This window comes from Schistocerca americana, chromosome 1 (genome assembly GCF_021461395.2).
Source record: "Schistocerca americana isolate TAMUIC-IGC-003095 chromosome 1, iqSchAmer2.1, whole genome shotgun sequence".
Taxonomy (NCBI): Eukaryota; Metazoa; Arthropoda; class Insecta; order Orthoptera; family Acrididae; genus Schistocerca; species Schistocerca americana.
In genome coordinates, this window is record NC_060119.1 from 562,083,046 (window position 1) to 562,110,209 (window position 27,164).

The following is a 27,164-nucleotide window of genomic DNA, read 5'->3' on the forward strand; positions in this document are numbered from 1 at the left end:
TTGCGAATTAAATTTATGTTTTTAATCTCTTCTTCTCCAAAACACAACGTATTTCTTTCTTATATTTACCCAAACATGTTTCGATACCTACTTGTTATCCTCTGCGGGTCTCGATTTCTGTCTGTAAAAACGTTGTACAAAGCACACGGTTGTTATATGTTTTAAGCCTACAAACTGTAATATATGACATGTGTATGTGTAAGCGACTAAGGAAACACGTCAGTGATACACAGTGGGACGGGAAACGTAAGTATATGGTATTCAGCACTACTACGCTCGGAAAAGCACTTCAAAATTTATAATTGTCTAACAAGGGGAGGCCGCCAATTGTGAAATTCAGATTCGATTCATACTGCGCATAATAAAAGTTCATGGCCAGAGGTGTAATGTGGCAAAGCACCAAGATGCACTTCTCAGCCGTTGTCGAGAAAATCGACAGTTAAAAGAAACCGTTGCGGTGAAATACTCTCGACGATTAACGATTTTCTACAGCGTCGTGGCGCAGCTGTAAGCGCTCGGGTTCGTAGTCCGAAGGGCGCCGGATCGAATCTCGTGCCATGCAATTATTTTTATTATTAGTTTTTTGTAATTCAAATATATATATATATATATATATATATATATATATATATATATATATATAAGTATTAATGAATTGCTTATGCATGTTGGTGAAGGCGGATCGCTCTCCAATTGTACCGCCTCCATTTTTCCGTTTTTTTTTTAACAGGGTGTACCAAAGCTCTCCCGTCCGCACTGATTTTCGCAATGTTATAAGTTGCGCTAGGGACCGCATCTACCTTCTTTGGAAGTTAGCAGGCAACTACGCTGTAATGCGGCGGCTCATTTCGGCCCATTCAACATCTGTCATTCAAGTGTAACGAGCGAGTAACGGAATTTATATTTCATACCTGCCACAGCAAATTTGTGTTCGTGGGGTCTCTATTCTAATTCGAACGTTTGACTTACGCTTGACTTGCGCTATACTTATTCGTTTCGGAATATCGTTTCTACGTCTTCCGTTAACTATACGTGGTTAGCATTATGAAGACAATTAATAACATTTCTGAAATGCAACTTTGTTTGCGGAAAACATAATGATGTTCGAAGTCGCCAGTTTTTCCACGACAAACGACTTTCAACAACTTATTATATGCATAATTGTTGCAACTGATTGCCGGGAATTTTATATATATATATATATATATATATATATATATATATATATATATATATATATATTTGAATTATAAAAAACAAATAATAAAAAAAAAGTTTGCATAGCGCGAGATTCGATCCGGCGACTTTCGGATTACGAACCCGAGCGCTTACCGCTGCGCCACGACGCTGTAGAGAATTGTTAATCATAGAGAGTATTTCACCACAACGGTTTCTTTTAACTGTCGATTTTCTCGACGACGGCTGAGAAGTGCATCTTGGTGCTTTGCCACATTACACCTCTGGCCATGAGCTTTTATTATGCGCAGTATGAATCGAATCTGAATTTCACAATTGGCGGCCTCCCCTTGTAAGTAAAATCTTCCATCTATTTTGCAGATGTAATGCTGTGTAACCATAAAAAGGCTTAAATGCATACCGACCTGTACATGTCCAGTTTCACAATTATTATTATTTCAGGTGAGGAATTAAAATAAAATAAAAAATGCCCATTTTGTAGTTTCTTGACTTAAAATAGACAAACAATCATGTACTTCGTACAATATTTTTACAGAAACAAAACGAGACTTGCAGAAGATGACAGATAGGTGTTGAAACATGTTTGAATAAATAGAAAAGAAATACAGTGTGTTTTACAGAAAGCAGCGGAGTTTACCCCCCTCCCCCCGCAAAAAAATAAAAATAAAAAACAACTGCTACACTGTCTATTCCCTACCCTCCCCCCCCCCCCCCCCCCCCCAAATCCATCCTCGAATTACTTAGGTTCATGGTTTAATTACTGCTAGACGCCTAGTAGTTTTTCTTATTCCAGACAGTTAACGTGATTCTCTAAATTAATATCAATGAACTGAAATATTATGACGACATGCCTAATACAACGTCGGTCCACTTTGAAACACAGTACAGCAATGACAGGCGTAGCATGCATCCGACACGACCCATGTAAAGTTCCGGAGGTATGCAGTACCAAATGTCTTTGTACTGGTTACGCAGTACCGCACTCCGTGGCACATTCTGGAAACTCGGGCCTGTTGACAGGCGAGTATAGTTTACCCATCACAAGTATGAAACCAGCATGTCACCAAATTAATCAATCTTTGACAACTTTCGCTGTGTTTTATCATCCCTTGTTTTAGTCAAATTGTTGCATAAATTTTCTCCCCAGTTCGACTCACTACATCCTCATTAGTGATAATAATAATAATATTTGTTCCGTAATGAATACTCTCAAACAGAAGAGCATTCTGTATACTCGGTAACTATATTATTCCTTAGTTACATCCTACAAATCGTTGGCTTGATCTCGGAAAATGTGTACACAAAATTTTTGTATTTTTAAAAAATAAACGTAATTGTTAACGAAGGGATACTTCTTTCCACATATATTTTTAGGTCAGACCCAAAGCTGCAAAAGACATCGGCACTGCGCTCACAAAACCTTCACTGAAAACACTGCAATAAAGAAAAATTAATGTTTATTCCGTAAGGCGTCTGCAGACGGAGTCCACCCGTCACCTAATGGAGGAATGGAGGTGTTTTCAGTATAATGAAGTCCTGTGCAGTCTGTCAAATCAGTGGTCTAAGGACCGAAACACACCGAGGAAATTAAAGAACATAACTATCAGACTGTTGTTATTAGTACTGTTCAGTATATTTAAAAGAATTTTTGTAGCCAGTTTATGTCGAGCCTAGTGGCAATTAATGTATTTGTTAATACTTTAAGGGTATGAGACCATACTCGTGTGGATGAAAATGATCATTCACAACAAAGAATTATTCATTTATGGACCATTTATTTATTTTAGTTTCATGTCAGTTATACTCAATATTATTATAGAACTGATGACCCCAAAATCGAGCATTTGATGCAATGACGGCAACCACTTACAGAAATATCAACTACGCGTGAGTCCCTGTATGACAAATTGCAGCGGCTTGATAAACTATATTAACAACATTATGTTTTGTCACAATGTATCTAGGAGCAACGGCCTAAGTAAAGAATACCTTTACTGCTTCTGAAACGTAGATTACAGTGAACGTTAATTACGAAAAATAAAAAGTAATTTTGAAATATTATATGTAAAACCACCAACCAATTGTACATGATTTATTAACGCATGATAATTTTATTAAAATAAAGTCTGCGGTGCAAGTCCTCGATCGGGTTACTGCCCAAGGAGAACAGCCTCTCCTCGTCCCGGCCGCCTGCCCCCAGGGAAGAACCCCGGCATCTGTTTCACATCAGACCGAGTGCATTTGGGACCATCCTGGAGGGACTGGAACGAAGAAAAATCCCTGCTCCTTCCTGGGACTGAATCCAGGACCTCCAACGCTCTACCAGCTAGACCCCACGATCTCGATAATTTTTTTAGCGAATGAACTACCATTTTCCCTTATTATTTAATTTCGTAACTCAAGGTAGCCACAATTATCTTCTCAAAATTTTTACGTTACACCTTACTGTCAAACGGTTTCTGAAATTATAACGTCGTTGGCTAGTAGTATGATTGTCCGCTCAATTTCATTCTCTGACTGACTTCCGGCAACACAAGCCAGTTCAGTATTATCTGTGTAGTATGCGTCAATACACAAACTTCTTGTTATGGCGCTACAACGTCCGATTGTCGAAAAATCATTTTTGTTACTTGATTATTCCAATAAGATATTATGGTCTCTGAAAATGATTATATACGGTAGGTACGCAGTTGATTATGCTCATAAACATTGCCATTCTTTCTTCTTTTTCTTTTACTTGTGCCTTCGTCCCGCATCTACGTGGAGTCGACATGGTTGTTATGGCGTTTGGAACAGTTAATTTTGAGGGGTGACCGGATGCCCTTCCTGTCACCTCCCAGTGACGAAATATGTGAACCTCGAATGAAATTTACACTCTGCATTCGAGTGTGCGCTGATATGAAACTTCTTGTCGGATTAAAACTATGTGACGGACCGAGACTCGAACTCAGTCCCGAGTTCGAGTGTCGGTCCGGCACACTATTTTAATCTGCCAGGAAGTTTGATATGTGAACCCAACTGTCTGCGTGTAGTGTTCTCCAAGCGGAAGTGTGAACGTTTTCTAAATGTTTGTGAATCGTGTTACTGAGGCGGAACTTTGGTACCAGATCGGAGTTCACTTAATCGGATGTGGGAAACTGCCCAAAAACCACATCCAGGCCCTCGTCTGTAATCCGCCACGTGGCTTCGATAGGGAGCCGGTGCACCTCCTCGTCACAGAAGCAGCGCTTTGACATGCACAACCATACGGGCGATTAAGTATTCTATAACGTTATATACGAAGGAAGTTCAAGAAGTAATGGAGGTTGGTTTCATTCAGGACTCCAGCATACCATACTATTTCCCATTCTTTATGCTACAAAACCCTATTTTTCAACATAACTTCCGTTCAATGAGACGGCCTTATGCCTCCTTACTGAGAGGGCCTGTATGCCTGCATGGTACCAATTTAGTGGTCGACGTCAGAGCCAATGTTTTGGTACACCAATAACCACCCCATTACCCACGTACTGTTTCCTGCAGAGTGTACCCTCCATTGGCCGAAACAGATGGCAGTCGGAAGGTGCGAGATCCGGGCTGTAGTGTGGATGAGGGAGAACAGTTCAACGAAGTTCTGTGACCTCCTGTCCGGCCCCGTTAGCTAAATGGTCAGCACGGCGGAATGCCACGCCAAGGGGCCCGGGTTCGATTCCTGGGTGAGGCAGGAGATTTTCTCCAGTCAGGAACTGGGTGTTGTGTTGTCATCATCATTTCATCCCCATCTCCGACGTGCAAGTCTCTCAATGTGGCGTCGAATGCAATAAGTACTTGTCCTCGGCGGCCGAACTTCCCCGAATGGGGGACTCCCGGCCCTCAATGTCGTACGCTCATTTCCATTTCTGTGAGCTCCTCTCGGGGGCGTTAACTTCTGTGAGGCTTTGAGTTGTGGAGAAGTTCGTTTGCATCTCTGTGGCGACCAACATGCTGAAGACGTTTCTTCACTTTCCAGATGATAGCACGTTACACTTCAGAGTTGATCGCTGCGCCGTGAGGGAGGACATCAAACAGATTAACCCCTTCAGAGTCCCAAAAGAACGTCGCCATGACTTTACGGGCTGAGGGTGAGTCTTTGATCTTTTTCTTTGGAGGAGAGATAGTGGAGCGTCACTGCATGGTTTGCCGTTTTGTTTCCCGTTCGAAGTGAAGAACCCACGTTCCATCGCCTATGACGATGTTCGCCATAAAATTGTCACGATAAGGTTCATAAAGCAAGCCATTCCGCAATGATGCTCGTTCGTTGCTCTTTATGTTCTTCTGTTAGGCGGTGAGGAACCCAACGAGTGCACACCTTTGAGTACCCCAACGAGTGGACGAGTGTGTCGGCATTACCGACAGAGACGTCCAGTTGTGCAGCGAGGCGTTTGATTGTGATCTGTCAGTCACTTTGAATGCGAGTGCCCGCACGTTCCGTCACTGTAGGAGTCACGGTAGCGAGCGAACGGCCGGCACACGGGACATCGGACGCGTTTGCGTGATCTTGTTGCGTTGGTGACAGATGCCTCTCCCAACGACTCACCGTTCTTTTGTTCATTGCCAGGTCTCCATAGAAATCCTGCAAGCGTTATGAGCATGTGCGATGCTCTGGTTTTCCGCTAAAAGAAACAGCTCTCTGCTTCAAAGGCACCTCCGTTCCAGCCGGTCGGCGTGGCCGAGCGGTTCTAGCCGCTTCAGTCTGGAACCGCGCGACCGCTACGGTCGCAGGTTCGATACTGCCTCGGGCATGGATGTGTGTTATGTCCTTAGGTTAGTTAGGTTTAAGTAGTTCTAAGTTCTACGGGAGTGATGACCTCAGATGTTAAATCCTATAGTGCTCAGAGCCATTTGAACCATTTTGAACTCCTTTACAGACGCCATTTTGGAGAATACATATGGCGCCGCCACCTACAAAAACTTGATGAAACTACGGAAAATGAAGCGGAAATATTTCACTATGTCCCACAGCAAACTCTGTATTTTTTCAATCGAAACTGACCGAGAAAAAGATGTGTTGCGTAACTTATTGAACTCCCCTTCTAATAATGATGCAGTGTGGCTCAAAGACCTGGTGCAAGTCTTTCAGTTGGATGGCGCTTTGGCGACTTGTGTGCCTCTAACCTATCCAAGTTATCCATCGGGAAAAGGGGATCTACAGATTAACAACGAATCCTAAACATGTGTCGATCGCGGTTTTAATTGTGTGCTCGTCTTGTTTATCGTCCATGACTGTTCCGTGCTACGCCGTCCGTCACGTGGCTGTTTTAATCGTTCTATGACTTTTTATGCTCCGGCCGTACTTTACCTGGTGCCTTTTAATCTAGTGTGTGTTTTTTGTGTGACATATTTTTTAGATTATTATCTCCGATTTACAGTCACCGGTTTGTATGTTTTCTTTTCTTCTGTTCCTCCTTTTTCGTTTCTATATTCCGCCATGTTTTCTTCTTTATATTGTTTTACATGTCTTCCTGTCTATTTGTGTCTCTCGGCTGAAGAGCAGCGCTTATTCTGCTGCCAGCCCGCCCCTGATGGGGAATGTAAATTACAATAAAGGAAAAAAAAAGAAAATTTCTCGACCGCGGCAAATCTTCACAGCAACGAGAGATGAACACTAAGATAAAGGCAGACTGAAACATTTCTAGATTCGGCCCCACGACGTTTTGGTTTAGAAAGACACCTTTTAACGACCGACTATTGTTGTTATATGGCAATGACCGTTTAAACATTTTTTTCATTTTGTTTTGTTTTTATTTATTTATTTTCATCCTAGTAGTTTGCACAGCCATATATGCTGACGAAACTTGCTTCACCTCAAATAAGTCTACGTATTCATATCACTGATAGCTAACGTTGTAAATACTTAAATGTTACTTCTTTTTTATTACGTAATTCCAAGTTTTTGAATGTGTCTAATATCGGAAGCTGGAGTAAAACAAGTAAAGGTTACAAATTCAGACAGTACTGAAACCATGTTGTCATTTAATAATTTCAAAATGACTGAGGAGCTACAAACAAAAAAGTTAATGCCTACACCGAAGTTCAATAAATATACGTAATTATAAATCGCTTAAAACCCAGCCTGACCTCGCACGGGTAACACCAAATGTCTACGGCCAGACGACTTGTGTGCCGTATCGTACTACTTGTGTGGGTCACTGCGTGAGTTTTGAATGACATTCAGAGAACAACGTTAACTAAATGAATGCCAGCACTGTCACATAACTTCCGCTGTGTAAGAAGCGCACGGCTGGAAAGTTGTTCGGAGGCATGAGTGTTGCGTGTTCCAAATTGTATTGGCGTTTGGAGTGACATCTCATGCAATGATGGGAACATATAGTGATGTAAGCAACAAGTTTAGAAGCAATGAAATGTTATATGCAAATCATGGGTATATGTTTGTGTGAGCGATTCATTGGAGGCTGGCTGAGTTGGCACAAATAAAAGAGAAATTAAGAAAAAACACGCATACTGTACATGTTTCGCCCGTCTTACAGCACTCCTCTTGTGAAGCTTAGTACTCAATGTGATGCACTATTGTGACTCATTGCCGCAACTCTTTGTCGTTGTCTCTTTACGGTAGACTTCTTCGCCGTGCCACGCAAAGACTCGTATCCACACCTAGGTTTGAGTCAAGGAGGGCGGAAAGCTGGAATCTGAGTCACCTGGTGCACTGCTGAAAGAAGGTACTGCACGTAAATGAGGCGAAAGTTTTTTCGAAAAACGTTTTATTTGTAGCAAAAAATAAAAAAAATAAAAAAAAACACATTTTCGATTCGCATGCTTTTCCCTGTACAACTCTTCGTAAACCATTGCAGAGAAACTATTTGTTAAAAATAATTGATTATTTAAAATTGTTTCACATAACAGCCTGATGATGAGTTGATTTTCTTTTCGACATTCGTCATATTTATTACGATACTTACAATTTGAGTAACTCACTGCCCAGTGTTCGAAGGAACTGCGGTGAATTAAGAATGCGTAATGCGATAGTCTAATATTAGCGAAGCAGAAATTGGCAGTCTGAAATTGTCGTTATATTTCTAAATGCGTATCTCCTCTTCTTTGAGAGGTGAATACTTGGCTAAAAGGTAGAGTGGAAAAAAGTGACCTAGGTGAGATTCGATTCCACAATCTCTCGGTTTCCAGCCAGCACACAAGATGCGAATTTGGTCACGCTTGCTATTCTCTCGGGGCACTGGTGACTTCTCGGGCTATGGTGGCTGTTTCCCAGGTGGCAATGGCATTGTTTATGTAAATTACTTTAATTCATCAAAATTTAGACGATTTGTACAAAATGTTTGTAAATGATATTCATAAACCTTCCACATAAATAAGTGTATCCGTTTGTCAAAACCAGATCAAAAACCCCACAGCAGTTCCTGAGATTAGGCTGCATATACAGATGGACACAAGCAGGCGACCTCAATTTATATACGACGGCGTTCTACGCATCGGTTGAGGTGTTACAAGTCATGTATATTACTTTCTCTACCTCACCGCTTCCCTAACACAAGTTGCAACCCTCAGCCGCTAGAGGGTTCCGAATTCTAGCGTACAACATGGCGAAGTGTAACGCAACTGTGTCGGTGAGTGAGAAACAGCATGCTGTAATCGAGTTTCTAACCGCAGAGAACATGCCTCCCACTGAAATTCGTAGAACCAACCATCGTAGAAAAATGAAAGCTGTGCAGAGTGATGATTGTATCGACATCAGCACGTGATGAAAGCTGAATTCACCATTTTGACCCCAAAAACGAGAGAAAGTCAATGGAATTCCGGTACAAAGGATCACCGACTCCAAAGAAAGTTCGATATCATGCCATCAGAGGGCAAAGTCATGCTGAGAATGTTCTGGGGTGATGAAGGTGTGGCTCATTTGGAATAAAACTCTGCAAGGTACTGTGAGACCCTCAGAAAACTGAGTTCGTCCACACTAGGAGCATCCGCTCCTTCAGCATGACAATACCAGACAACACACGAACGCTGCGATATCTGCAGCAATCCGACGCCTTGGGTTCACTTTCATCGATCATCCTCGACGCAGTTCCATCTTGAACCCATCCGATTTCCATCTCTTACCAAAACCTAAGGAATACCTTCGAGGTCTTCACTTTGACAGTGATGAAGGAGAGCAAGCTGAGGTCAGGTTGTGGCTCCGTCAACAAAGTTTAACGTTCTACAGTGATGGTGTCAGCAAACTCGCCTCTCATTGAGGGAAATGTGTTCGTCGCCAGAGTGGTCATGGTGAGAAATAAATACGAAGAACAAATAATCATCTAGTGGTGCAGTTCTTCTTGTTGTGTCCGTGCTTGCTACGAAAATGGGATGAGAGGATCCGCCTTATGCAAGACACCTTTTTTTCTGTTTTGTTTCACTCATACATGTTTCATAATTTTTGTGCTATCTTCAGTGGATTTAATTTTTATTTTTAACTGTATAATTGTTGTTACATATTAACATTTGTGTTGTTTATAATAATATGTCGAAGTTCCATTTATAGCTTAATTGGCGAAAAGTGTGTGTGATCATTGGTTAACATACCTTACATGATGCTATTGTCCATTTATTTTGGTAGCTATTCTGCTACACAATATACAACTTGTCATCTTCAAACAGCAAAATGTAATTTATTGTTCTGTTTGTTATGCATTTACGAACGGAAATGAGTCTGTATCACGTTTTTTGTATGTAACTTACAGTTTTGAAATTGTGGTGCGTTCCCCGGTGTTGTTGGCGAAGTAAATAGGCTTACTTCGTGACCTATGGTCGGTTGGCACTGCACTTTTTCGATTTCTCAAAAGATAGGCAGAGTTTTCACTGCCATTACGTGTTGTTGTGGCTGTGTGATATTCGTTTGTATCGTAGCGTGTTTGGCTGCGTGAGGCGCGCGATTTTGAATTGTATTTGGCGTCAGTGCTGTATGCTTTGTGTGTGTGTGTGTGTGTGTGTGTGTGTTGAGGGCTGGGGCAGAGAGAGAGAGAAGGAGAGAGAGAGAGAGGGGGGGGGGAGGGAGAAAAAAATCAATAGCCCAAGGAAAGAAAGTACTCAATGAATTCACATAACTGTGCAACAAAGTCCCCTTCGTCACAACAGAAGAACCATACAAATAATACCCACACCAAAACTACTCATGGAAAAAAATCTTTCTCCTTCCCCCCCCCCCCCTTCTCTCTCTCTCTCTCTGCCCCAGCCCTCAACACACACACACACACACACACACACACACACACACACACAAACCATGCACCACTGACGCCAAATACAATTCAAACTCGCGCGCCTCACCCAGCCAAACATGCTACGAAACAAATGAATATCACACAGCCACAACAACACGTAATGGCAGTGAAAACTCTGCCTATCTTTTGAGAAATCGAAAAAGTGCAGTGCCAACCGACCATAGGTCACGAAGTAAGCCTATGTACTTCGCCAACAACACCGGGGAACGCACCACAATTTCAAAACTGTAAGTTACATACAAAAAACGTGATACAGACTCATTTCCGTTCGTAAATGCATAATAAACAGAAAAATAAATTACGTTTTGCTGTTTGAAGATGACAAGTTGTATATTGTGTAGCAGAATAGCTACCAAAATAAATGGACAATAGCATCATGTAAGGTATGTTAACCAATGATCACACACACTTTTCGCCAATTAAGCTATAAATGGAACTTCGACATATTATTATAAACAAAACAAATGTTAATATGTAACAACAATTATATAGTTAAAAATAAAAATTAAATCCACTGAAGAAAGCACAAAAATGATGAAACATGTATGGGTGAAACAAAACAGAAAAAAGGTGTCTTGCATAAGGCGGAATTTCTCATTCCAAGAAGAACAAAGATGTTAAATATTAATAAAGTTTTTTTTATTTAAAAAGCTTAGGAATTTTAACATAAAAAATTCAGATACATTACTTTTCAGCGCGCCGTCGCGTATAGAGATATGCCAACCATTCTTTACAAACAAGAAAAAGTAATGGTTTGCAGATATGTAAATTTCCGATGCATGCCTTCGAAAAACAGCTGCACTAACAACATGTGCTATCACATGGTCCGCTAAGGTGACTGAAAGGCGATGTTTGCCGTAACGGTTATCTGTCGGGTATTTCTGGCAGTCCCACTACATGATGACTAACCGACCTGCTCTTTCGATCCGTCAACGTTCTATATAATCTTTTGCTGCAGCTCGGCAATTTTGTTCGTTTAACGCAGTCTGTAAAGGAACGATAATAGTGATTACGAGCTTGTACTACAATCGGTACACCAAAGAAAAGTTAGCCGAATTAAACCAGAAGGTGCTGAGGGAATTACAATAGGAAATGTGACATTAAAGATGTAGTAGATCAGTTTTGCGATTAGGACAGTAAAATAAGTGATGGTTGTCGAAGTAGAGAGGATATAAGATATAGGTTGGCTATAGCAAAAAAAGAAGAGTTTGTTAACATCCAATACAAATTTAAGTGTTAGGAAGTATTTTTTGAAGGACTTTGTCCGCATTGCAGCCTTGTACAAAAGTGACACGTGGACGATAAGCAGTTCCTTACAAGAAATAATTATAAACTTTTGAAATGTGGTACTACAGAAGGATGTTAAAAATTAGGTGGCTAACTATGAAGAGGTACTGAATCGAATTGGGGAAAATAGAAAATTATGGCACAATTTGACAAAAGGAAGGAATCGTTTGACAGGACATATCTTAAGACATCAAGGTATCGTCAATTTGTTAATGGAGGGACGTGTGGGGGATAAAGGAAGACCAAGAGATGAATATACTAAGCAGGTTCAAACAGATATAGGTTGCACTAGTTATTCGGAGATGGCGAGGCATGACTACAACAACAAATGACAATGCATTTCGAGCTCTAAACATTCACAGACGACGCCTGGGTTTTAATGGGTCTGCTGAAGATGATACAGATGCGACCAGCACAGCTGTTTGGACCGGCACTTGGCTCTGGCAACCTGCCACTAGCCATTAGCAGCCGTTGGAAGCGTCCACGCACAGACAGCGCGAACAACTGACAGCAGCGGCACTTGGACAGATTCCAACTCGCGCACGACGCCACGAGCGTCCGCGCCTAGAACGAAATTTGAATTTTCTTGTCTGTAAGAAGGAAAATTTGGCTTTGGCGTCTCGCGAGCGACGGGGAAATTACAGGCGGAAGATAGAAACGAATACGGCAAGGCTGCAAAGGAGCAATGAGGGTCAGGCTTTAATATCTCCTGGTCGAGGGGGTAATTGGAACGCAAGCTATGGTAGACTGTTTCAGGAAGGATATCGGCCGAATGTTTTTCAAAGGAACCGTGCAGTCATATGCCTTAACGGTTTATGGAAACGTGGTGTGCTGGTTGGCCTGGGGTGTGCAACCATTTTCTCCAGAATATGAAATCACTGTCACCACCACAGCGTGATTTAAGTTGGTATTGTTCTTGAAACAGACACTACTGCCAAACAATTATTTTATTTATTGTCCTAAGTCAGCACACCTACAGACAGATTTTAACAGCTGTTGATGCAGTAGACATAAATTTTAACAATGATTGAATGCAATACAGTATATAAAACACAACAACACAGAGATCTGTTGAATCATGGCGTTACATTAGTAATGACATTCAGTGGAATTCCTTTACATTCATTTTTACATTGATTGATGTTTGAGTAGCGTCAGATCATGTTTTGAATTTACAAAATTATGCTTCTCTGAAACAAATAGGAAGCTATGTTTTCTTTTTTTGTTACTGGTGTAACTGTTTGCATGTAATAAAACAGACGTTGAAGTAAGGAATGCGGCTCCTTGCTGCCCATGTTGCCTGTACAAGTCTTCTTGCTCTTTCCTGTACCTGACGCACTCCAAAAATCGGCTGTTTGGAAAGCCTCCTCGAGACAACACGGATCGTCCTTAGCTTTCATACTACAGAGATTACTTGGATAGCTTACAGCGAATAAAGGATATAGTAATAATAATAATAATGGCGTGCGACGAGGGCCTCCCGTCGGGTAGACCGCTCGCCGGGTGCAAGTCTTTCGATTGGACACCACTTCGGCGACTTGCGCATCGATGGGGATGAAATGATGATGATTAAGACAACACAACACCCAGTCCCTGAGCGGAGAAAATCTCCGACACAGCCGGGAATCGAACCCGGCCCCTTAGGACTGACAGTCCGTCGCGCTGACCACTTTTTTTTTTTTAAGGGCCTCCCATCTCCCCTTCTAGCCCTTCCATTCGCTCTCCTTCAAGCGCCTTCTTCGGCGAGCTTCAATGCTCCACTTTTTTTTTTTTTTAATAGGTTATGAAACTCAATTGCATCTTGAAGACAATGTTAGAAAATTGTAATCCGAATAGATTACCGTGAAAATAACTCTCACTATTATACTGTTGACTGCATTAACGGAACGCAAAATATTCTTCCGTTAGAATTTAAACAAAAATGAGAGAGAAGCAAAAGTAGAATTAAGAGAGGAAATTAAACTTCTTCAGTGATGCACGTCTTAGCATTAGAATAGTTTTTCCCTACTATTCTTGTGCTGTGGCATGACTCCTGTTACTTTTTGGGAAACATGCTTTTTCGGGGTTCTGTTGAGGCCTTCACGGCTATCGTAGCGGCCCCGAGCACACGAAGACCCCACCGTACTTCACCCTCAACAGCAATCCCCTACTTTGGCAGTCTGTCTTGTTCCGTCGATTTCATATTATTTAGGTATTAACCGATGCCTTGTTTCTGAAACAAAATTTGCATCATATTCCCGAACTTCTTTTTATGGTCTTTGTTCCGGTATATTTTGAAGTATTCATCTTTCATTTATTCTCGATATTCTTGTAGATTGTCATTACCTTTGTTGTTGATAACATAATTGACAAAATTTCCGAATAGCCACAAGGTGACATTGTTTTTTTGTGGTGGAAAGGAAACTTCTTCTGGGAAGAGTATATCGTGTAGTGTGATATATCTTCCATCGGTCCGTTTGAGAAAAGCGACTTGCAATATAATGTCATTCCAAATATTCTTGTATCCATTACAGATGAAGCGATGCGTTAAGGAGTCCAAATTGTGACATTTTTGGCACACGTTGGTGGTATGTAGTCGTATTGAATACAATTTTTCATTGGTACTAATGATGTTGTTGACAACTCTGTACCATGACGCCTGCAGTTCCGTAGTCAGTGTTTTGTTATTTATATTAGTCCATATTTTTTCCCAGTTTTTGTTGGGATAGTTCAGCTCCAATTTATTTTGGTTTTCGCGTGATTGTAACTGCTCTACTATATATTTACTTGTCCTCTTATTTTTGGCTGTTAAAATGAATGTCAAGTAGCTTAATTCTACATAAAAATCCTTAATATGCTTTAGGTTGTAATTTATGTTGTGAACATCTACTGGCGGCTGCGTGCTTTCGGGTTTAAGAAGGTCAAATAGAGCGGCAGTTATGCTGTTCGGCTGCGTCTCTGTAAGTTTTAGCGTTCTTTTAACGAAGAGGGCAGTGTTTTTCCTCCGAAGGTCTGTCAGCCCTAGGCCTCCGTTTTCGGGTCTCGATGTAGTCGTTCCTACTGCTACTCTAAAAATTGGCCTTTCCATACGTATCGACAGATTGTGCTCATTATAGATTTCGCTATGTCTGGAGGTGTTGGTAAAATCTGAGCGACATATGCAGCTTTCGAAAGAACTACACAGTTTATTAGTTTAATTCGTTGCTTGATATTTCAGTCTCTCGTTTCATGTAGTATTAAACTGCCTCTGATTTTTCCTAACTCCTGTTTCCAATTAGCAGCCGTTGTTCTTAATGGGCAACTGTAAAAAGTTATGCCCAAAGCAGTGTGACGGTCCACCCTGTTTGCCCACGGTAGCTGCACATTGTCAAGACCCTGTAAATTTAAAAAGGAACTTTTCGTTTCATTTATCCTCGCACCATTTACCCTGCTATAAAGCAATAACTTGCCCGTTAGCTGGGCACAGTCATCATCGCTCATTACTAGAACTCCCACATCGTCAGCGTATGCATTTGTAGCCGTCTTCAGCCCAGCTATTGTTATGCCTTCTAAGGTTGTGTTCAAAAGCCGTAAAAGGGGTTCCAGAGAAACCACATAAAACAACATGGACAGGGGACTCCCCTGAGGAACTCCACTAGATATCAATACTTCATTAGTATATTGTCCATTGATCGAGATTTTGGTTCGTATGCCTCTGACGATGTTCATTAAAACCGCTAAGTTGTCATCATTGAAACCTATATCCGTAGTTGACTCTGTCAAACGCTTTAGCAAAATCAATGAAGGCAATGCCACCATTCGCTGACGATGATGAGAAAATAGAAATAATGTCTCGATATTCACATACAGTCTTAAAAATTGTACGTCGGGGGAGACACGGCTGGTAGCATCCAATGACTTTTTCTAAAATCGGTCCCATTCGTTCTTTAATTACACGTGCAACTACCTTATAATCTGAGTCCATTAGACTGAGCGGCCTCATTTTAGTAGTATCTTTCGTGTCCGTACTCCTTCCCTTTGGAAGTAGTACAGTTAGAATTTCCTTGAAAGCAGCAGGAATTTCCTCTCTCCTCAAGACGTCATTTACTACTTCCGTGAATTGGGAACCTATTAGGTGCCAAAAGGTCCTATAAAACTCAACAGGCAGGCCGTCTGGGCCGGGAGACTTCCGTGAAGGTGAAGATTTGAGTATATCAAAAACCTCGTCATTCGTAATTTCTAACGTTAAACCTCTGTTCTCGTCCTCTGTAACAACTGCCTCTATTCCGGAGTTCTGTAAAAACTCTTGTACTGAGTTGTCGTCAATAGCATTTCCAGAATATAATTGCTGAAAAAATCTATGTGCTTCATTTAAGATATCCCTTTGTTCTGTCAGGACTCTGTTATCTTCCGTTCTGAGGCTGGCAATAAAATTTCTTCTTCTGTTTTTTGTGTGTTGCATCAAGTGGTAGATGGAGCTGTTTTCTGCCTCCACCGTCGTTCTAATGTGTGATTTGATTTGTAATCCCTCCAAATGTACCCTCTTGATACTTATCATTTTGGCTTTAACGTTTTTAATATTGATAAAGACGTCTTGAGACATTGGTTGGTGTAAAGGTCTCTTAAGCAAGAGTAGTAAAACTCCATTGTGTGTCTTGACCACATTGCCCTTTCTTTGGCGTAAGATATCAGCGCTGCTCTTATCTTTTTCTTAGCGGCCATAGTCCACCATTCAATAGTTATTCTATATTTATTACGCATCCTTAAAACAGACTGCCAAGTTTCTTGCATCTTTAAAGCTAGAGCGTTTTCAGAGAGGGTGGGCGACCCCAATATGTCTTTTGCCTGGTTAATTTGATGCTGCACCTCACTCCGAGGCGGTCAGAGAAGGCAGTTGGTATCACCTCGATACTACTGACTTTAGTGTCTAAAGTGGGGGTGACATATATTCTGTCGATTCTACTCTGTGTAGCACCAGTGATATATGTGAAGCGAACCAGCGTCGGCTATTTTATTTCCCACGCGTCAAACCACTTCATGTTGGTGACCAACGCCTTCAGTTCTTGGGAAGAGTTAAAATTTGGTCGCTGATCCTTTTTATTTAAAACGCAATTAAAATCTCCACCAACGACAATTTCTGCAGGGTTTTCTTGGAGTGGAAATAAAATGTCACTTTTAAAAAAGGCTGCCCTCTCTCGTTTCGCATTGTTGCCTGATGGTGCGTAAAGGTTTATAAAAGTGGTGTTAAAAATTTTGCTGCTAATTTCCCTCCCCGACTCTAAAAGGCATACGTTTGTCATCTCGATCCCTTCTTTAGCAAGGATGGCTGCTCCACAGGCGTTTTCTGGAGCCACATTCAACACCTCTTTGTACCCTGAAACATACAGTTCTTTGACATTAACTTCCTGCAGGAAGGCGATATCTGTATCTGACTGATACAGAAAGTCCTTCAGTGCAGCTACCTTTGCTTGACTCTGAATTTTGTTTATGTTGAGGGTGGTCACGTTATATGTATGTTCCACTGTGAGACGCTACAAGATGGTTCAAATGGCTCTGAGCACCATGGGACTTAACATCAATTGTCATCAGTCCCCTAGAACTTAGAACTACTTAAACCTAACTAACCTAACGACACCACACAACACCCAGTCATCACGAGGCAGAGAATGCATCGATCTGATCCTCCTTTTCGTCCGCCCAGTTAAATCGTGGCACTGTGATGTCATGTCCATGTCCTTGTCCAAGTCGGGCTTCATTGTCCATATCTGATGTCTTATTGTCATGCAAGGGTTCAAATGTTCCGTGTGGCGTGTCAGACCGTTCTTGTTTCTTGTTCCGATCCGAAGACTCGCCGACCGCTTCCTTTTGTGTATCTTCGTCCTTCTTTTCGGTCTCCTGTATCTTCCTCAGCCGCTCTCTTAAAGGAGGGGCCAAGTTTTCTGCAGCTTGATGTGCTCTTCGTCTCTCTTTATTTTTTGATGATTTCGGTGAAATCGTCGGTGAAACCTCTGGTGAACTTCCTGGCGACTCCATGGAAGGTCGAGGAGAAGTCACCTGTCCCGCCTTCGTGGCGGAAGAGTTTTGAGCTCCGTTAATTTCGGAGTCGGCCGTCGCAGCTGTGAGATGGGTGATGTCATTGGTTCGTCTTCTTGCGCCCCCCCCCCCCCCTTTTCCTTTGATGTTTCCTGAACTTGTCTGTAGTGTCCTGTCATCTGTGTGGTTGTCAGTTATTTGTTGCATCACTTCCTCTTTATGTTCATCCACTGTAGTTCCCCCTGGGATGTTGGCCGTTTCGTGTGTAACTACCGCGTCGTACTCTACCATGTCTACATCAGGTAATATCGATGAAGCTTGTCGCTCGTTGGAAGAGTTGTCAGACTCAGAGGGCAAGCGCGGTGCGCCCTCAGTGACGTCATTACTGGCCAGATTCTGATTGTCATCGTTAGTGAACTCCGCGGTGCTTCCCGTTTCCGTGCGCGCGTCGGAAGGTCCCGACTGCTCGGCCATATTCTGTTGATAGGGGGCCTGGCTAGCTGGCGCGGCAGCGTACGTCACTTGCATGCTAACAACTTGTCCTGGGACAGCCGCCTCGTTAGTCGGTAACTGAGGAACACGCCTTCTACTGCACCCACTTCTGACGTGCCCTGTGGCGTTACATAACGCACAAGTCCGTGGCTGCCCATCATAAATTATGAGAGCGCGATGGCCACAGATATTCAAGTAAGAAGGGATGTGTCTTAAGAGCTCAATCTTAATCTGTCTAACTCCATTCAAAACCGGAAACATACATTGCTCCGACCATTTTTCTGCAATATTAGATATAATCCTACCATATGGCTGAAGAGCAGCATTGATTACTCCGGCAGGGACCTCGAACGGCAGTTCGAAAACTCTCACTGTTCGAATGCCTAGCCCAGCATGGGAAACAAGAATGTCACTAACGGTTCCGTCTGCATGATTAAATTTCATTTTGCCACCACATTTGTCAACTATCGAGGAGCACAAATCAGAGGAAATCAATTTCAAAAAGACAGACTTGGAAACAAATGAAAGATGAACGCCAATAATTTCGTCTCCTATGATCTTAACTGTTTCTGAAAGCCACCTTTAAATCTCAAAAGCCTTTGGTCTTTTGCAGGTCCAATCAAAAGTGAATCTAACCGTATCTCTTCTTTCACAGTTAATTTCGTTCATTTTGTCATTTTAAGTCACTGAAAGATGCAAAGTAAACAAAGCGCTCTGCTGACCTTCGTAACAGCCACACAGCCGCTGTTTACGCCAGCCCTCCTAGCGCTGCCGCCGCACGTCCGTCCAGCTCGGCGGCCGAGTAGCGAATGTCGTTTTTTTAACTGTGCCGGACCGAGACACCACTCAGCTACCGTGGGCGGACAAGGATATAGTATGCTGTTTGCTAAGATTCAATTTAAAAGAGTCATGTAGGTCTGCAAACTGAACCGTTCTTCTTGAACATGTTTTTTTATTAAAAGAACGAAACCAATTATAAATCGAGTATGCATTGGGAACGGTTTTTTTTTTTTTTTTTTTTAAATACTAAGCTTCACTTAAGCGTCCGCTGTTTCGTTTTAGTGGGTCCCAGCATGAGCCTTAGTCCATTTTAAATTAACGTCTTAAGCTCATCAGTTTTGTCAGTCTATATTTCGTTCAAAATATCTATTACATAATGGCGCCACGTGGAATTAGCCGAGCGGTCTAAGCCGCTGCAGTTATGGACTGTGCGGCTGGTCCCGGCGGAGTTTCGAGTCCTCCCTCGGGCGTGGGTGTGGGTGTGTGTGTTTGTCCTTAGGATAATTTAGGTTAAGTAGTGTGTAAGCTTAGGGACTGATTACCTTAGCAGTAAAGTCCCATAAGATTTCACACACATTTGAACAATTTTTTTTACATAATGGCTTGGCTTCAGCTGTTGCGATATTGCAATGTTTGAAAACACTTATACAGCCTGTAAGCATAAAAAATTGTGAAAATTTCGATAGTTCATATTTTAGAGCTGTCTTGACTGTCAAGACCTCAGTTGTTGAGGTTTCCCCGGGAAAGGCGTACATTTCGCATATGTAAGTAAATGGGAAGTAGAAGACATATTCTACACTATTTTTGGTTTCTGATCCGTCGGTGTAAATGCAGCTGTGGTCGGGCCATCTAGAGTGTATGAATTATACTGTTGTGCTAATGGAGGTCTGCTGAACATAACGTTTTGCTCACATGGTTAAGGCCTCTGACAGCTGGCTTCATAATAATACTGAAAAACGGGAAAATAGTAATCTTGTAAAATGTGTGGTAGCTATAATGTAACGTAAATCAAGAAGGCTTCGGACTAACAGGGGTACTCGAGTTGCTTCTTGTGCTTCTGTGTCTAATGCGTTTGTCAGCTTTCTACTCATAAGTGCAGGATGATTACTAATTGCAAAGCATCGTAAGCTAAATTTGCCTGAAAGTTGACGCCATAGTTAAGCATAAGTTCTATTAACTGACACTGAACTTTGTTTTACAAACCGGGGTTTAACGCCTTATAATATTTCTTACATTAAACTTACTGTTATAAATGATATGTCAAATGAAAGAGCAGCTCAAACACTTGTGTTTGGCACCAGTGCGCATGCGCAGCGCGCAATGTTTCCGCCGCAATCCGCTAGACAGCGGAAGTAGCGAAGACGGCGACTAGTGAACAGAAAGCGTTTTGTGTTTTTCAGTTTGCAAAGACCAAATCTGTAGTTACTGTGCAACGTGTGTTCCGGCTGAAGTTCGATTGTGATCCTCCAAGTGATCATAACATTCGTAGATGGTATCATCAATTTGAAGATACTGGCTGCCTTTATAAAGGGAAGAGCACAGGACGACCAAGAGTTAGTGAAGAGGCTGTTGAGCGAGTGAGAGAGTCGTTCACTCGTAGCCCAAAGAAATCAGTCCGGAAGGCTAGTCGTGAATTACAAGTTCCTGTGTCGACTTTTTAGAAAGTTTTAAGGAAACGTGTACAACTACGTCCTTAATGTTTACACCCATTACAGGCTCTAAAAGCCGGCAGACCACGGATTACATGCCAACTTCACAAACGAAATGTTGTTTCATGATGATGAGGATTTTCTGGATCATGTTTTCTTCGGTGATGAATCGACCTTTCACCTCAGTGGACATGTTAACACTCACCATGTGCGCATCTGGGGCTGAGAAAATCCTAGTGAGGTGGTACAAATGCAACGAGATTCCCCTAAAGTGACTGTTTTCTGTGCTGTATCTCGGCGGAAAGTTTATTGGCCTTTCCTTTTTCGTGAACCTACTGTAACTGGTACTTCTTACCTTGATACGCTAGGGCAATGGCTCTTCCCTCGGTTGGAAGAAGATGAGCCAGAGAACTTCATTTTCCAGCAAGATGGTGCGCCACCTCAATGGCATAGCAAAGTACGCTATTGGTTGAACTTCACTGTACCCAAGTGCTGGATAGGCCGTAAAGGGCCCAATGACAGGGCTTGCTTTGCATGGCCTCCACATTCACCCGAACTAACGCCATGCGATTTCTTTCCTTTCGGGCTTTGTCAGGAATCGTGTGTACTTGCCTCCGCTACCAGCAGACCTCCCTGAATTAAGAAACCGGATTGAAGCAGCTGTTGCTACAGTCACTGAAGACACACTTATCAACGTTTGGGAAGAACTCGGCTATAGACTTGATGTGTGCCGTGTGACAAATGGTGCTCACATTGAACATTTATAAGATTCTTGGTAAAATTGTTTGAGTTGCTCTTTCATTTGACATATCATTTATAACTGTAACAAGTTTAATATAATAAAGCATTGAAACCCCGATATTCATTTATAAACACCCTGTACATGGCGCACAACACTTAATGACGTAAATAACTTACTCATGATGTGTCATGTCCAAGATAGCTCAATGACACTTGGTCCATACATAGAACGAACTGCTAGAGTACAGCACAGATGGTAACTGAAAGAAACACGCAATGAGACGAAGAGAAATTACACTTTTATTAAAAACAGTAATTATGCAGGAGTCAGTGATTCATTGAGGCTCCCTCGACATTACAAAAGGGGATCATGGTTCTTACTATGGTGTGTGATCACTGCAGATGGTAATTCATGCCTTGCAACGTGTTCACATGCTGGTCACAAGGTTGTGGTCACGCGTTCCGTTGCTCCACTAGCGCAGTTGACAACTGCTGGATGGTCGTTAGTGCGTGGTAGATGTGCTCATGTTACTGTATGTCCCCCATACGTGCTCAGTGGGATTTAAGCTGGGGGAACAGGCAGGCCAATCAACTCGCCGAATATTTTCTCATTTCAAGAGTTCCTCCACCTGCGCAGTTCGATGCGATCGCCCACTGACATCCATTAAAATGAAGTCAGGGCCGGATGCACCTCTGAAATGAAGCACATGGGGAACGAGTACAGCGCCAGAACGACGTTGACCGTGTTCAAAGATGTAGAGGTCAATATGACCATGCAACTTATACCCCCCTACAACGTAACATCTGGTCCGTCAAAAAGGTCATGTTCCACGATGATTTAAGTATCCTCACAAGGCGAGAGGTGGGAACACGTAATGCAACCAGGACCCTTCTGTACTATAATGTAGCAGTTTTTTCTATGTATGATCCAAGTTTCATGGAATTATGTTACTTGGCAGTGATGCATGATGCGAAAGTTACTATAGTTTTGCACACCAGTATACACCTGTTTGCTAGTCCCAGGGAACGGGTCTTCTGCTCCTGATATCATTTCTGTGAGGTATTTTACATTCGTTAATCTCACCATCATATAACTGTCACCGGGATCATGGGTGATTATGAGTGGTAAGAAACACTTTCGCGCGGTTTTGGCTGAAGAATTTCTCCTTGGTAGTGTCATGAGGAGGAGATAAACTTCCTTAAGCCGAGATGTAGTTGATTGCCGGGAATATCCCCACTGCACCATGAATGTTTTGCAGAAGTGTACGGGAGTGCCAAAGTGTCAAAGGGGTTTGATGACGTCAGTGCAGTTGTTTCTGGGTATTACGACGTCGGTGGCAGGGTCATGATATACAGAACATAGCGCGAAGTTACAGATATCACCAATATCAATATATCGACAGAGAAGTCAACCAAACCATTTTGACTGTCATTTTGTTTCTAGACCAAGCAGAGACAGAAGCACAGAGATGTAATTATCTGAAGGAGGGACTACGTAAAGAGTAATGTTTCCTATGGAGATTCAGAGCTACGCTGTCTCACCAAAAGTATCCGGACACCTATTAGCGGACATTAATATCTGGTGTCCTTACCCTTCGCCTTTATGGCGGCTTGAACTCTTCTGATGACACTTCCAATGACGTGTTGGGGACTGTCAGCCCATTCTTCCTCAAAAGCCGAAACCTGAGAAAGTAATGGTGTTGGATGCTGGATTCTCGAGCAAAGTCGACGTTCTAACTCATCCCATTGGGTTCAGATCGGAACTTTGGGCAAGCCAGTCCATTTTAGGAATGTTACGGTCCACAAAGCACTACTTCATAGATACTGCTAAATGACAGCTGTATTGTTATGCAAATAAATGAATCATCGTCTTCGAACTGTTCCAATACTGCACGCAGGTATACGAGTACAATGCCGTAAAATGTGTTCATATCCCTCCACATATATCGTTTTTTGAGAGCAGTAAAAAAACCAATACGGTAACACCACCTCCTGTGTACTTCACGGTTAGCACTACACATGATGGCGGATAACGTTCTCCGAGCATGTGCCAAACCCAAATCCTTCCATTGTATTTCATTTTCCAAAATCACCCGTTTCCAGTAACCACTGTCGAGTGGTGTCGGTCGTTACACCACCTCAAGGGTCGTTTAGAGATTCCTACAGAAATGTGTGGCTTATGAGCAGCTGCTCGACCGTGTACTCCATTGTTTTTGACTCGCTACGCACAGCCACCATGCTAGCTACTCTGCTGTTAGCACTTTGGAACTCACGAGTGATTCCTTCCGCTGATTTCATGCGGTTTTTTACAACCACCATACGTACTGCTCGACGGTCCTTGTCCGTCAGATCGTGAACTCTGATTGGTCTTGGTTCAGCGGTGGTTGTTCCTTCCCATTTCCACATCAAACTCACATCACCAACCGTCGATTTGGGCAGCTTAGAAGGACTTAAATACCCCTGATTTATTTGTACGCAGCTGATAACAAGTGTTCGAGTTACTGACCTCCCCTGACCGACCCATTCTGGTGCTGCTTCTATACTGAGTCGCCCCCTGCTTTCTCACTAGCGGGTCCGCCTCTTGTGATACGAGCGTAAGTCAATTATTATCCGCGCAAGTCAATTATCCGGAAAAGCATCCGGACCAGACGAGATACCCTTAAGATTCCACAGTGATTATGCTAAAGAACTTGCCCCCTTTCTATCAGCAATTTATCGTAGATCGCTGGAAGAACGTAAAGTACCTAGCGATTGGAAGAAAGCGCAGGTCGTTCCCATTTCCAAGAAGGGTCATAAATCAGATGCGAATAATTATAGGCCTATTTCGCTTACGTCAATCTGTTGTAGAATAATGGAACATGTTTTGTGTTCTCGTATTATGACGTTCTTAGATAATACAAATCTCCTTCATCATAACCAACATGGATTCCGCAAACAGAGATCATGTGAAACTCAGCTCGCCCTATTTGCCCAAGAAATTCACAGTGCCGTAGACACTGGCGAGCAGATTGATGCCGTATTCCTGGACTTCAGGGAGGCATTTGATACGGTTCCGCACTTACGTTTAGTGAAAAAAATACGAGCTTACGGAATATCGGACCAGGTTTGTGATTGGATTCAGGATTTCCTAGAAGAAAGAACACAACATGTCATTCTTAACGGTTCAAAATCTGCAGATCTAGAGGTAATTTCGGGAGTACCGCAGGGAAGCGTGATAGGACCTTTATTGTTTACAATATACATAAATGACTTAGTTGACAACATCGGTAGCTCCGTGAGGCTATTTGCAGATGACACGGTTGTCTACAAGAAAGTAGCAACATCAGAAGACTCGTACGTACTCCAGGAGGACCTGCAGAGGATTAATGCATGGTGCGACAGCTGGCAGCTTTCCCTAAACGTAGATAAATGTAATATAATCCGCATACATAGGGGCAGAAATCCATTCCAGTACGATTATGCCATAGGTGGTAAATCATTGGAAGCGGTAACGACCGTAAAATACTTAGGAGTTACTATCCGGAGCGATCTGAAGTGGAATGATCACATAAAACAAATAGTGGGAAAAGCAGGCGCCAGGTTGAGATTCATAGGAAGAATTCTAAGAAAATGTGACTCATCGACGAAAGAAGTAGCTTACAAAACGCTTGTTCGTCCGATTCTTGAGTATTGCTCATCAGTATGGGACCCTTACCAGGTTGGATTAATAGAAGAGATAGACATGATCCAGCGAAAAGCAGCGCGATTCGTCATGGGGACATTTAGTCAGCGCGAGAGCGTTACGGAGATGCTGAACAAGCTCCAGTGGCGGACACTTCAAGAAAGGCGTTACGCAATACGGAGAGGTTTATTATCGAAATTACGAGAGAGCACATTCCGGGAAGAGATGGGCAACATATTACTACCGCCCACATATATCTCGCGTAATGATCACAACGAAAAGATCCGAGAAATTAGAGCAAATACGGAGACTTACAAGCAGTCGTTCTTCCCACGCACAATTCGTGAATGGAACAGGGAAGGGGGGATCAGATAGTGGTACAATAAGTACCCTCCGCCACACACCGTAAGGTGGCTCGCGGAGTATAGATGTAGATGTAGATGTAGAATTTAGTTATATTTTTGTTTATTTTCGTAGTACTGTCGTTATGAAGCCCTCCCCTACCACAGTAGTACAAGTTTATATGACAACTAGCTCTGCAGATGACGAAGAGATTGATGAAATGTACGATGAGATAAAAGAAATTATTCAGAGAGTGAAGGGAGACGAATATTTAATAGTCATGGGTAACTGGAATTCGATAGCAGGAAAAGGAAGAGAAGGAAATGTAGTAGGTGAATACGGATTGGGGGTAAGGAATGAAAGAGGAAGCCGCCTGGTAGAATTTTGCACAGAGCATAACTTAATCATAGCTAAAACTTGGTTAAAGAATCATAAAAGAAGGTTGTATACATGGAAGAAGCCTGGAGATACTAGAAGGTTTCAGATAGATTGTATATTGGTAAGACAGAGATTTAGGAAGCAGGTTTTAAATTGTAAGACATTTCCAGGGGCAGATGTGGACTCTGGCCACAATCTATTGGTTATGAACTGTAGATTAAAACTAAAGAAACTGCAAAAAGGTGGGAATTTAAGGAGATGGGACCTGGATAAACTGAAAGAACCAGAGGTTTTAGAGAGTTTCGGAGAGAGCATTAGGAAACGATTGACAAGAATGGGGGAAAGAAATACAGTAGAAGAAGAATGGGTAGCTTTGAGGGATGAAATAGTGAAGGTTGCAGAGGATCAAGTAGGTAAAAAGACGAGGGCTAATAGAAAACCTTGGGTAACAGAAGAGATACTGAATTTAATTTATGAAAGGAGAAAATACAAAAATGCAGTAAATGAAGCAGGCAAAAAGGAATACAAACGTCTCAAAAATGAGATCGACAGGAAGTGCAAAATGGCTAAGCAGAGATGGCTAGAGGACAAATGTAAGGATGTAGAGGCTTCTCTCACTAGGGGTAAGATAGATACTGCTACAGGAAAATTAAAGAGACCTTTGGAGATAAGAGAACCACTTGTATGAACATCAAGAACTCAGATGGAAACCCAGTTCCAAGCAAAGAAGGGAAAGCAGAAAGGTGGAAGGAGTATATAGAGGGTCCATACAAGGGCGATGTTCTTGAGGACAATATTATGGAAATGGAAGAGGATGTAGATGAAGATGAATTGGGAGATACGATACTGCGTGAAGAGTTTGACAGAGCACTGAAAGACCTAAGTCGAAACAGGACCCCGGGAGTAGACAACGTTCCATTAGAACTACCGATAGCCTTGAGAGAGCCACCCCTGCCAAAACTCTACCATCTGGTGAGAAAGATGTATGACACAGGCGAAATACCCTCAGACTTCAAGAAGAATATAATAATTCCAATCCCAAAGAAAGCAGGTGTTGACAGATGTGAAAATTACCGAACTATCAGTTTGATAAGCCACGGCTACAAAATACTAACACGAATTCTTTACAGACGAATGGAAAAACTAGTAGAAGCCGACCTCGGGGAATATAAACTTGGATTCAGTAGAAATGTTGGAACACGTGGGGCAATACTGACCCTACGACTTATCTTAGAAAATAGATTAAGAAAAGGCAAACGTACGTTTCTAGCATTTGTAGACTTAGAGAATGCTTTTGACAATGTTGACGGGAATACTCTTTTTCAAATTCTGAAGGTGGCAGGGGTCAAATACATGGAGCGAACGGCTATTTACAATTTGTACAGAAAGCAGATG